The sequence below is a fragment of the Podarcis erhardii genome (assembly GCF_964252035.2).
Source record: "Podarcis erhardii genome assembly, chromosome: 5".
In the NCBI taxonomy this organism is placed as follows: domain Eukaryota; kingdom Metazoa; phylum Chordata; class Lepidosauria; order Squamata; family Lacertidae; genus Podarcis; species Podarcis erhardii.
In genome coordinates, this window is record NC_138509.1 from 10,120,799 (window position 1) to 10,132,935 (window position 12,137).

The 12,137-nt window shown below is 44.8% G+C and overlaps 1 long non-coding RNA gene across 1 annotated transcript in view; it reads left to right on the top strand.

The window, feature by feature from the left end:
- The first annotated feature begins 9,023 nt into the window (after positions 1-9,023).
- LOC309343192 overlaps positions 9,024-12,137 on the top strand; it is a 224,270-nt gene continuing 221,156 nt past the window's right edge. The window contains exon 1 of the long non-coding RNA XR_014157169.1: positions 9,024-9,147. This is a non-coding gene — a long non-coding RNA (uncharacterized lncRNA). The remainder of the gene's footprint in view (positions 9,148-12,137) is intronic.

A 12,137-nucleotide genomic window follows, 5' to 3' on the forward strand; every position in this document is an offset into this window, starting at 1 on the left:
TTCCTTTAATGAGCTACATACGTTACGCATTGGGGGGGTCAACAAAGTAAGTTTTAAAATCAATTATACAATTACGTATGTAGTAATGAGAGCACAGAACTAATTGCCTGTGGGGCAGTACTGTAACCTTCTCATAATGCAAGTTTCATTAGGGTAAGGTCTATTATTACAAGGAATCATGGAAATAATGGGGGTGGGTGTATTCAGCAAGAAATAATAAATGAGGGCCATTTCAAGATAAGAGAAGCTGTTTGCTGCTTTGAGTGTGATAGCAGGCCCCTAGACTGTATGTAAATAGATAGGGTCAAGTTTCCCTGAGTGCCCAGAGAACATTGTACAAGAATTAATTTTCATTCTATTCTGGAGAATGACGGAAGGAAGGTTTCTAATTATGTCCCAAGGCTGGATACAACCAAACTCTGTAACATGGCCAGGTATTTTTTTATAAAATGTACAAGACATACTCAGTACATACAGGTGATGTGAACTTGTGAAATGGCCCACATTGCTTCTTATTCCTGAATTTGTATTGCATTAATGATGGCTGGTGGAGAGGATAGATACCTAAAGTTACAAATTTCACAAATTTCATTCCGTTTTAAAGTGTTTTGTCTTTATCTTTGCATTCAATACAAAGTCTTGTTTTTGTTTTAAGGTGTTTCCCACCATACACAGAATATAGTGGTACCTCACGTTACATACGCTTCAGGTTACAGACTCTGCTAACCCAGAAATAGGTTAAGAACCTATTCTCAGGTTAAGAACTTTGCTTCAGGATGAGAACAGAAATCGTGTGGCGGCAGCAGGAGGCCCATTAGCTAAAGTGGTGCTTCAGGTTAAGAACAGTTTCAGGTTAAGTACGGACCTCCAGAACGAATTAGGTACTTAACCCGAGGTACCACTGTAATAGAATAATAGAATTGTAAAGTTGGAAGCGACTCCAAGGGTCATCTAGACCAGTGTTTCCCAACCTTTGGTCTCCAGCTGTTTTTCAGACTACAATTCCCATCATCCCTGACCATTGATCTTGCTAGCTAGGGATCATGGGAGTTGTAGTCCAAAAACAGCTGGAGATCCAAGGTTGGGAAACACTGATCTAGACCAACCCCCTGCAATGCAGGAATCTCAACTAAAGCATCCATGACAGATGGCCATCCAACCTCTGCTTAAAAACCTCCAAGGAAGGAGAGTCCACCACCTACCAAGGGAGTCTTCCACTGTCAACCGCTCTTACTGCCAGAAAGTTCTTCTTGCTGTTTAGCCAGAATCTCCTTTCTTGTAACTTGGAGCCATTGGTTCAAGTCTTACTCTCCAGAGCAGGAGAAAACAAGCTTGCTTCAATTTCCATGTGGCAGCCCTTTAGATATTTGTAGATGGAGATCATAGCGCCTCTCAGTCTCCTCTTCTGCAGGCTAAGCATACCTGCAGCGACTCCCTTAACTGTTCCTCGTAAGGCTTAGTTTCCAAACCCTTGATCATCTTGGTTCCCCTCCGCTGCACAGGTTCCAACTTGTCAATATCCTTCTTAAATTGTGGATCCCAGAACTGGACACAGTATTCCAGGTGTGGTCTAACCAAGACAGAACAGAGCAGTAGTCTTACTTCCCTTAATTTGGACACTAGACTTCTGTTGATGCAGCCTAGAACAGCATTAGCTTTTTTTGCTGCTGCATCACACTGTTGACCCTTACTTGTAGTCTACTAAGACCCCTAGATCCTTTTCCCATGTACTACTTGCAAGCCAGGTGTCCCCCATCTTATATTGGCGTAGCTGGTTCTTCCTGACATTTGTAGAACCTGACATTTGTCCCTTTGAAATTCACTCTGTTAGTTTTAGCCCAGTTCTCCAGTCTGTTAAGGTCATCTTGAATCCTGATTCTGTCTTCTGCAGCATTAGCTTGTTGTTGTTGTTTAGTCGTTTAGTCATGTCCGACTCTTCGTGACCCCATGGACCAGAGCACGCCAGGCACTCCTGTCTTCCACTGCCTCCTGCAGTTTGGTCAGACTCATGCTGGTAGCTTTGAGTTCTTTCTTCCCTTCCCTTTCAGCATAATTATCCTCTTAATTCTATCAGCTTTTAGTAAGGGGGAATTGCTACTGGATTAGCAAGCACCGTTCTAAAAACAATTTAATTCCCCCCAAGCACCACATCCATTAAAAAAAATTGGTATCAGTTTTTTAAAACCTCATTTGTTCTTACAAACAAGGGACTCACAGTGTGTCTAGGGGAGCTCACTCACACTAATAGTGAAAGGAATAAAGAAACAAACAACATGGTTGGTCAGGGAAGCTGGGGTTTGAGTATGTGTGGCCTTCAAGGCAATAGCTCTGAGCATGCTCAGAACAGATGCATGACTCAGATAGGTCTCCCAGGTTGTTGTTGTTGTTGCTGCTGCTGATGTTGTTGAATTTATATACCGCCCTATACCCAGAGGTCTCAGTAAGGTAAAGGTAAAGGGACCCCTGACCATTAGGTCCAGTTGTGGCTGACTCTGGGGTTGCGGCGCTCATCTCGCTTTATTGGCCGAGGGAGCCGGCGCACAGCTTCCGGGTCATGTGGCCTGCATGACTAAGCCCCTTCTGGCGAACCAGAGCAGAGCACGGAAACGCCGTTTACCTTCCCACCGGAGTGGTACCTATTTATCTACTTTCACTTTGACATGCTTTCAAGCTGCTAGGTTGGCAGGAACAGGGACCGAACAACGGGAGCTCACCCCGTCACGGAGATTCGAACCGCCAACCTTCTGATCGGCAAGTCCTAGGCTCTGTGGTTTAACCCACAGCGCCACCCGCGTCCCAGAGGTCTCAGTAGATCTTCCATTATTCAGACCTACTAGCATTATGGGGACTTTTTTCTGCCAGATGGAAATCCACCTCTAGAGAAGACATTAAAAAGGGGTTTGTGATATGACATGGGGAATCTGCTGTTAAGAAGGAAAGGGGAAAGGCTTAAAATCCCACTGGGCAGATCCAAGGCTTTGGTTACTCTTCCGTTAGGCCTTGGCACCAGTGATATGGGAACTCTTGAAGAGGGGAGGGGAAAGAAATAAGCCTTTTTATTGCAACCCATTGAGCTTGTTCTGAAACAGGCCCAGATGCACCCTTACAGGGTGACCTGAGTCAGAAGTGTTGGGAAACACCCTGGGGTCGCCTGCAAACCCCCGGAACTCTGAGCGCCCTCCGATGTGCGCAGCACTGAAAAAGGCATCTCCCTTCTTCTCCAGGGTGCTCAACGACATATATCAGCTTGATATATGCACACTAATCTTCTGACATAACACAGCAGGAAGAGTGAGACATTGTAGATCTAAACTACTATTTATTTACACACTATATAGAGACTGGACGCGGATGGCGCTGTGGGTTAAACCACAGAGCCTAGGACTTGCTGATCAGAAGGTCGGCAGTTCGAATCCCCTCGATGGGGTGAGCTCCCGTTGCTCGGTCTCTGCTCCTGCCAACCTAGAAGTTTGAAAGCACCTCAAAGTGCAAGTAGATAAATAGGTACCGCTCGGGTGGGAAGGTAAACGGCGTTTCTGTGTGCTGCTCTGGTTCGTCAGAAGCGGCTTAGTCATGCTGGCCACTGTACGCCGGCTCCCTTGGCCAATAAAGCGAGATGAGCGCCGCAACCCCAGAGTCAGTCATGACTGGACCTAATGGTCAGGGGTCCCTTTACCTTTACCTTTTTATATACAGACTACAGCATAATGGCGACCGTTCCCTTCAGCTTCGAGAGAACAACCAGAACGAAGTAAAAGCAAAAGTGCATGACAAAGTACATACAGCACAAGAGAGATAAGGCTGTCTTCCATTCCCACAGTCTGCTCAGACAGGCGTGTTATTCACACTGGTCACAATTTGCAGCATTGGCTGCATGAAATACTAACAAGAAGGGGCTGGTTTGTCCCCTTGCCACTGAATCCTTTTGTTTCCTCAGTCAAAACTCACCTGACAGTGGTAGCACAGGTACCTGTCAGAGCCTCCCCACCTCTTGGGGAAGGGAAGAGAGCCAGAGGTTGAGGAAGGTAAAGGTAAAGGACCCCTGGACGGTTAAGTCCAGTCAAAGGCAACTATGGGGTTGCGGTGCTCATCTAGGTTTCAGGCCAAGGGAGCCGGTGTTTGTCCACAGACAGCTTTCTAGGTCATTTGGCCGGCATGACTAAACCGCTTCTGGTGCGACGGGACACTGTGACGGAAACCAGAGCGCAGAGAAACACCGTTTACCTTCCTGTTGCAGTGGTACCTATTTATCTACTTGCACTGGTGTGCTTTCAGACTGCTAGGTTGGCAGGAGCTGGGACAGAGCAATGGGAGCTCACCCAGTTGTGGGGATTCGAACCGCCAACCTCACTCAGTGGTTTAGACCACAGCGCCACCCGCTCCCTATATACATAGGTTGAGGAAGACCCTATGTTAAGGCAGGGTAGTTTCTAGGCTCGCATCTCTCTCTCCCCCCACCCCTGATCATTGGGAACGTGGCAAGGCCTTGGAAAGAAAGGTTTTATTTTAATTTTAGTTTGAAAATGAATTATTTTACCCAAATTATTTTCCAGATTGGGCCCGGGAAATCTCACCAACCACTACTTGGGATTCTGTCCTATGTATCTATTCTCGCCCCCCTGAGATGCATTGCAACGTTTAAAACCTATTACAAAGAAAGCTAATTTCAGAGTGAAGCCAAAGACCTCCCATTGCATTTTGCATTACCCAGACCTCTGACAGGCCTATTCAGTGAGGCCTTTCTGATATGTTGTGGAGATTTTGAAAGTAAAGAATTGCAAGAAATGCAATTTAATCCCAAAGTCATTACCTAAATGCTGAGATAGGATAGGGATTACCACCAATGTAAATGAGATATGAGACAGCCAATGGATTACAAGACCCTTTCTTTAGGATGACTTCAGCAAATAGGCTAAGATAAGGAAATCTTTGTAATTACATGGAGCTACAGTGGTCAATTCTGACTTAAATACTAAAGGGATCCAGAAAAAAGAAAGTCAGAAAAACCTACATGTGTTATTCAGTGCAAAATTAAGTATTTCCTTTTTAATTCTGCGCAATCAATAGAAGAGCATCACACCAAATGAAAAGGCGAGGGCTGACTACATGTCCCTTTGTGACTGGTATCATTTCATCATTTGGGTAATATCATTTCCAAATTAAATTTTATGGTCCATTACATACGAGCTCAAACACTTTTCTAATGGAATCTTAAATAGAAGTGACTTGCTTTGCGTGGGGTTCGTCTCTCAGTTAAGATGTTATTTAGTTCTAATTATCAAATAATGAACTCAGGAAATTTAATTTTTAATATTTATATGTCAGAAGTCTATTGTTCGTGGGTTTAAGGATTTAAATTAAAAATTAACATGGATGGAATACTCAGTGAATGCTTCCTCTGGGAGTGAGAACTGAGGTTCTGAGCATTCAGATTGCTGTTATTTACCCCAAAGCGAAAAGTATCCCCAGCCCTCCACAGAGATGAAAAAACGAAGGATGTCCTCAGATAAACATCTAAATCTCGAGTCCAGCGAGTCCCTTTGAACCAGCGAGGAATCTTAATTTTAAAAAAGATATTATAGTACAATGAGTTTTGTTTATCTCCTTTCTGGAAGCCTGTCAAGCTAATTCTAATCAAAGATAGGTGCCTACATTATTTGGGTACTTGCCACAATATATTTGGGTAATATTCCGTGTTAATGATACTTGGAATGAACACATTGAAATCAATTGACATAAAATTGAAGTCCTCTGATTTCAATAGGTCTGCTCTCTGACTAATGTTAGCAGTCACCCTGTGAAATATACTCGGAGTCGAGAGTGGATTTCATGCTCTTTCTTCAGCTCATAGTGGTGAGGAGGAATGGAAGTTCCCCCACAATATTTGCTTTATATACATTATTTACACAATGGGCTGCACGTGATTGGCTAATTCTGGGATTCTCCTGTAGGCCAATCAGGTTGTGGATTCACTTCCACCTGGAGCTGGATTGGGTGGCTCCTGTGGACCAATCATACTGCTGCATTGCTCTAGGACCAATCAGACTGCTGCATTCTGAATCCTATTGTACTAGGACCAATCAGACTGCTGCATTCTGAATCCTATTGTTCTAGGACCAATCAGACTGCTGCATTTTGGATCCTATTCAACTCAGTACATAACACCTTGTGTCTTATATGTATGGATATACCCACCATGTATTTTGAAAAGTGGTTTGGTCGTCTGTCTGTTAGGACACCTCTTGAAATACCATTGGCCAATATGATTTGACTGTGGAGAAGCTGGGTTCTGTCAATGTTTGGATGCCAGGCGCCATTTTGAATAATGATGGCAGATAGAAACATTCCAAACTGCATCAATAAGGAGAAATGGTAACCAAATCTGATGTGACTGTTCCAAACTGCACCAATTTGAATGCCTCTGAAGATATGGTTGTTCAGTTTGGCATGACTGTTCCCATGGTGGGGGAGCAGCTTTTGGCAATTTGGAGTCAAGATGGGAGACAGAACCATTCCAAACTGCACTGTATTTGGACACCTCTGACAGTACTGTTGGCCAACTTGGCATTATAACCCCAGGAGTGGCTTTGGGTCTGTGTTTGGACATTGCCAGGTGCCATTTTGAATCAAGAACCGTTCCCAACTGCATGCATTTGGACATCCCTTAAGACAGGGGTCAGCAAACTTTTTCAGCAGGGGCCGGTACACTGTCCTTCAGACCATGGGGGGGGGGGCGGACTATATTTTGAAAAAAAATAATGAACGAATTCCTATGCCCCACAAATAACCCAGAGATGCATTTTAAATACAGTGGTACCTCAGGTTAAGTAATTCGTTCCGGAGGTCCGTACTTAACCTGAAACTGTTCTTAACCTGAAGCACCACTTTAGCTAATGGGGCCTCCTGCTGCTGCCGTGCTGCTGGAGCACGATTTCTGTTCTTATCCTGAAGCAAAGTTCTTAACCTGAGGTAATATTTCTGGGTTAGTGGAGTCTGTAACCTGAAGCGTATGTAACCTGAAGCGTATGTAACCTGAGGTACCACTGTAAAAGCACACATTCTACTCATGTAAAAACACACTGATTCCTGGACCGTCCGTGGGCCGGATCCAGCCCCTGGGCCTTAGTTTGCCTACCCATGTCTGAAGATATCATAACCAAATTTGATGTGAGGGTTCCTGAGATGGAGGAGTGGGGTTTTGTCTATGTCTGGAAACCTCTGGAAATGTCTGGAAACTTGATTTTGAATCAAGACTGTAGACTCCACTTTTAAAAACTACACTGATTATAACCAAATTTGGCAGGAAACCAGGAGTTTTTTCTAGACTGAACTTGCCGGAACTCGGTTCCACCACCTCTCAGGTGGGTACCATTGCCATTACAGTGGTGCCCCGCAAGACGAACGCCTCGCAAGACGGAAAACCCGCTAGACGAAAGACTTTTCCGTTTTGGAGGTGCTTCGCAAAACGAATTTCCTATGGGCTTGCTTCGCAAGACGAAAATGTCTTGCGAGTTCCTGCGTCCCCCCCCCTTTTCTAAGCCGCTAAGCCGCTTATCCGCGTATCCGCGTATCCGCGTATCCGCGTATCCGCTAAAAGCCGCTAAAAGCCGCTAATAGCGCTAATCCGCTAAGCTGTCAATGGGCTTGCTTCGCAAGACAAAAAAACCGCTAGACGAAGCGACTCGCGGAACGGATTCTTTTCGTCTTGCGAGGCACCACTGTATAAGAGAACAAGGGAGGTGTTCGTGGTGAGTTCAGGCACCTCTTTTTCTAGAAAAATAGCACTGTAGGAAACTAATAGTGCTACACGCCAGATTTGGCCAGCAGGCCAGGAACAGTCCACCTGGAGTGATCTGGGGCTGTAAGGGGCAGTGTGTTTCACTAGTTGTTGAGCAGAGGGGCTTCAGTGTTGTTCGTCCAGTAGATGAAACGCGCTTGACTAAGGATTGCTGCTGTTTGACTTATTGAGCATTCGTCCTGATGAGTTTGCAGAGAGATTAGACAATGTCAGCTCTTTATTCAGTTGGGAGGTTGCATTGTGTACAGAAAATGTTATCCCACACTTCCATTCCTGAATTCAGGGGACGGAAATTTGCCTCAGCCCTCCAGGGGGGAAAGAAACTCAATGTGCTCTTTAGCCACCTGGGATTCTAGGAGGGGGCAGGCTAGCCTGAAATTTTGCAGAGCCCCCTCAAGTAGGGTTGCCCTATTTCAAAATATGAACACAAAAATGTGAACACAAAAGTTGTTGAGCTTTTCTTGGCCAAAGATTTCCCCGGACATTTCAACAATTTTCACCCGGGCGCTGCTATGTCCAGAAAATTCTGAATGGATGGCAACCCTGAACATTCTAAACGTATGACAATGGGGACTCCCCCTTTTTGGCATTATTTGGCTGTTTGGCATCCGGTGTGGGCAGGCAAAGAAAGGTACGGCCTTAATTCACTGCCACTGTGAGACACTTTGCGGGTAAGGGGTATTCTTGAGTCATCACCCATAGCCATTTGAGGGTGCCCTTGGGGGCATTTGGGTGCCTACACACTATGGAGAACACTGGACCGTGGGGTCCGGGTACATAGGTTGGGCTTTAATTGCCAAAGTCTCACTTAGTCAAGAGGGATATACTTCTCCCCCACCTTTGGCTGGGGTGCCAACAACATCCAAGCTTACATGCCTAGGGAGGTCACTGATTCCTCCTGCTCACACTTAGTTATTTAACCAGTTGGCAGATTCTCTAATTTGTTAAATTGTAATACAGTGGTTGGGATGCAGGTGGTGCTGTGGGTTAAACCACAGAGCCAGGACTTGCCGATCAGAAGGTCTGTGGACCCCTGACCATTAGGTCTAGTCGCGGACGACTTTGGGGTTGCAGCGCTCATCTCACTTTACGGTGTACAGCTTCCGGGTCATGTGGCCAGCATGACTAAGCTGCTTCTGGTGAACCAGAGCAGTGCACGGAAACACCGTTTACCTTCCCGCCGGAGCAGTACCTATTTATCTACTTGCACTTTGACATGCTTTAGAACTGCTAGGTTGGCAGAAGCTGGGACCGAGTAACGGGAGCTCACCCCGTCGCAGGGGTTCGAACCACCGACCTTCTGATTGGCAAGCCCTAGGCTCTGTGGTTTAACCCACAATGCCACCCGCGTTGTGTACCTGTTGGTACACTTAAAAGGTGAAGGTAAAGGGCCCCTGACCATTAGGTCCAGTCATGGCCAACCCTGGGGTTGCGATGCTCATCTCACTTTATTGGCCGAGGGAGCTGGCGTACCGCTTCCGGGTCATGTGGCCAGCATGACTAAGCTGCTTCTGGCGAACCAAAGCAGCGCACGGAAACGCCGTTTACCTCCCCCCCCCCCCCGGAGCGGTACCTATTTATCTACTTGCACTTTGACGTGCTTTTGAACCGCTAGGTTGGCAGGAGCAGGGACTGAGCAACGGGAGCTCACCCCGTTGCGGGGATTCAAACCGCCAACCTTCCGATCGGCAAGCCCTAGGCTCAGTGGTTTAACCCACAGCGCCACCCGTGTCCCTTTGGTACACTTACTCCCTTTTTAAATCGGTGAACTCATGTGTCTAGGATTGCAACATCAGTTGATTCAAAACCATTTACCTATTCCTTCTGCTGCCTATCTCTGAGTGTTGCTTTGCATATTATGAGAAGCCATGGAAAGCAGGTGCACAGATGACTTGTGTTTCTGACTTACCTGCTTTCCTGTGAAATGTTCTGAGTGCAAATGATACTGTTATCAGTCCCGCCTTTGCTGCAGCTTGTGTCAGGAAGCAACCCCCAATGAAACATCCAGAGAATGGAGAGGTTTGTGCTGTGTACAGCATTGCACTTGCAAAGTCTGCAACCCTGTTATTTATTTTTAAATCAGCAAATGGAAAAACACACGTTTAAAGCTCTTGTTATATTTTACCTGAAACTTCCCTGGTCTTTTATTACCTGAAAAGACTGTGTGTTAGCATGGCTCTCAGCTGGTATAATGGTACTTTTTCTAATTCGCTTTGTGTAATTGAATAGTAAATTAGTTTGATTAATAAACACCTACAGCAACTCAATAGTACGAATTTAAGCTGCCGTTCTCCCATAAATATGAGCGCTGCTTGCTAAAGCAGACTCTCTGATTTTTTCATTGTTTCTTCTTGAATACTTGAAATAACAACAGTAACAACAACATCCCAATGTGGTGTTTTTTTGGAACTTCAACCTACAACTGATTAATTTGCATGAATAATCAGCTATACTTTAAGCTAAAATATTCTCTTCTGTTCTTCCTCCCAGTTAAACGATGGGATTCTATCACAAGCAACAGAGTTTTGAAGTCAGGATTCTCAAAGGGGAAACTGCCATGGTCTTCAGAAATTGTGCTTCATTCGGCTTAGTGTCCAAGCTGATCTACAAATACTTGCAAAAACATGAGAGGTAAAACTCAAACCATCATAGCAGCAGTATTCTCTCTTTTTAAAAACTTTTTATTGCTTTACTGATTTTAAAAAGAAAATTACTATCAAGAAAAAGAAAAAATATATATTAGCCAAAGAGTATTACAATTTACAAAAGATAAATTAATTTCCTACAACACAGCTTATATTATGACTTCCATTCACCCCATCAGGGGTCCTAGTTTTCTTATGAGTAGCGCACTTTTCATTATCACTCCAAACTTTCCCCCAATTTTTATTTTCATATGATTTCCCAGGAGTCTGTCTAAGTCTAAGCCTACCAAAGAATTCACATTTTTACAATGCTCCTTAAGGTATTTTCTGTAAATGTCCCACTCTCCAATAAATGCTTGTTCTGTATTATCTCTAATTCTTCCTGTCATTCTTGCTATTTCTGTATATTCCAATAATTTCGCCTGCCATTCCAATAATTTTGCAGTATTCTCAACTGGTTGATTATAAACATTGCATCACGCATCATGGTCATTATCCTAAACCTGTGTGTCTATTAGAGATATATAGAATTTCCTGGCCTCCATTTTGCTACTCCATTGTTCTTAAAGGCAAAATTCATTTTGTTTTAATTATTTATTAAATATTGTCAATATCTAAACCACCCGTCACCAATGACTCTTGTCCAAGGGGTACTTACAACAATTGGTTAATAATGGAGATCATGTTCAGTTCATCTTTACATTAATTTTCTCTTCCTTTCTTTAACTATTCTTGGATGCCACCATTTCATTTACTCAGAATACCTTCAATGTTGTATCACTGCTGTAAATCGGGTCCTCCCTTAAAGAGGGCACGTATTGCGGTGAGACCTGGACAACCGACACCCTGTATTGTGGGTGAGTACACTGGTCAGCCACAACACCTGATTGGTAGGTCCCTTGAAGGTGGGTGCAATCTGGCCAATGGGATGCAGTCTAAACGGTTCGAGGGACCTACTTATGCCCATGCACATGACCCAAAGCTTCCTCTTTCGGCACGTGCATTCGGAACACCCGCCCACCTCTCCCTATATTTAGGGCATTTTGCAATTGACCTTGCTATGCCGTCGTGTGTCGTCTGTCATTGGGACAGGGGCATGGCAGGTATTTTCCCCACTTGGCCGATTGGCTGTTGCCATTTGGGTTTTGCCTGCCACGTAGCAAATCGTCACAACTTGTAAGGTTGTGGATAGGCTCTGGTTCAGGTGATAGGGATAGGAAAACGCTCTCGCCATCCCTAAGTAAAGGTTTTTCCGTTAAAGGAATCCAGGGACTCAATGGTTTGGTCAACCCCTGTGAGGGGGTTGTGCCCGTGCCTGATAGATTTGGGTTATACAGTCTATGATGGTAGGTCACCCCTAGCATATGACCTGTGGATCTGAAGCAGGGGTGGGCCTTGGGGTGTGTGATGAGGGCTTGGACAGAACAGCAATGGGGATGGAGAGAGAGAGAGGTCAGCAGCAGCTATAAATGGAACCATTTTGTATGGAACTTTTGGTATCCTGAAGATTCTGTGTGACTTCAGAAGGCAGCTTAAACTGATCATATTCAGTAGTTCCCCTTCTATATTAGAGAGGTGGCAGCTGGGTTTATCAAAGATTGAAGAGGATGGGAGGCAAAAACAAAAGGCAGATAGGCAGAAGACAAAGCATATTTCACCCTCAGCATGTATTTGTTCTGCTGCTTTTGATTTAA